This window comes from Pteropus vampyrus, unplaced genomic scaffold (genome assembly GCF_000151845.1).
Source record: "Pteropus vampyrus isolate Shadow unplaced genomic scaffold, Pvam_2.0 Scaffold14, whole genome shotgun sequence".
NCBI classification, from domain to species: domain Eukaryota; kingdom Metazoa; phylum Chordata; class Mammalia; order Chiroptera; family Pteropodidae; genus Pteropus; species Pteropus vampyrus.
Genome location: NW_011888795.1, coordinates 4,640,113 through 4,641,895, shown reverse-complemented (window position 1 = coordinate 4,641,895; position 1,783 = coordinate 4,640,113).

Here is a 1,783-nt window from a genome sequence, read left to right as displayed (position 1 = left end):
AGGGCAGAGACTGTGGCAGGTACATTGCTCAGAAGCCTGCATGATCCTGTATAACAGGCTTGGCCAATATACAGGAGTAGAGATATTTATACCACTGAAATGAGGCTGTTTTTGTTGTTGTTGTTGTTATTGTTCTTTGAAATGACTGAAAGAATTCATATTAACTAAGAATGACAGAAATGCCATGAGACTTACACTAAAATTTATCTAAGAGGCAAGGAAAGAATTGGCTCAAACCAAGTGGATTCAAAAGGACCATAAAAGACAAAAATAAAATTGCTTTATGACTGTACCTCTTGTTTATCCTGTGTTCAATTTATTGAGTTGTTTTATATATATCAGACACATATATGTATATGTACATATATATACACATATATATGTCCATGTGTATGTGTATATATGGATACACATACACACACACACACATACATATATATATATATATATACACACATACATATGTATATTTATATGGCACATATGTTGAAGAGCAAGGTTGTAACATAAAAATCATACTATAATTTTTTTACCTTCCAGGCACTGTATTAAGACCTTTACAAATGTTATTTTTTCATCTTAGACAGAGTTTATAATTCTCATTTAATTGAGCAAGCTATTAAGTAGCTTGCCTAAGAGCTCATATATATTAAGTGGCTTAGCCTCAACTCAGGTCTGCCTGACTCTGAGTTCCAAGCTTTTAAGCACCGATTTATTTTGCCATTAGTTATAGTCAGCATGGCCTTGGCAACAGCAATTGATTTTACTGTGTAGTTTTTTCCAATGGGCACTGGACAATTAAAAAAGAATGAGAAAATTATTCATAAGATCTGATATGCATCAGCTATTCTTTCTAAAGACTAGTATTATTATAATGAATATAGAAGGAACAGTTCGAGACAGTAACAGAAACAAGACAACGGAAAACAACTTACTATTTTTCTCTATTGAAAATGCAGAGCTGCTTCCACCTGCAGGCCAAAGGGATAATTGCCATGTTTCTAGTTGTACAATTATCTCCTTTTACAGACCAACATCCAGGATGCTAGGCTAAAGGGGCCACTCACTTAATCACCAGGTGGCCCTAAAGCTTCAACCAGGAGTAGTGCAAATACTGGGCGAGTGGGAACACAGTGCATGTGAATTGACCAAAATGTCTTAGGCACTGTGCAAAACAAAGAGCTTTGGAGCCGTAAAGATGATCGAGCCACTTTTGCCAGCCTTATATTTGTTCTGGAGGACCCTCGATGGTTCAGAAAGAGCGAATCCAACATTGCTTCCTCTTCTATAAAATGTGGGGCTGTGAGGATTAAATTAAATTCAACATATATTTATTGAGAGCTTACTGTATGCCAGGCAGAATTTTAAGCACTTGAGATGCATTGAACAAAACTGTCTGTCTTCATGGAGCTTAAATGAAATAATGCATTTACGATCATTTGTAAACACTACTGAGACACATGCATAGTGATAATTGTCCTTTGTGTTTATTCTACATTGGAACTCTTCACTTCACATCGTGAGCCTAACTCTATTCCACTCACTGTTGCTTCTCAAGGACAGGGACCAAGTTTTCCATCTTCCGTTTTTTTTTCTGAGACCCCAGGACTTAGCATAATACTGGAGTTAGAGTTAGAGTAGGCTGTTCATAAGTATGTGCCGAATGGATGGAACTAAACTGGGATTGAGTTGATAAAGCAAAATATTGGAGTCTAGAGCATGGGCAGAAAGTAAAAATGATTTATTCTGCATCTGCACTCTCCAAACTCGCAGCTCCCTGCAC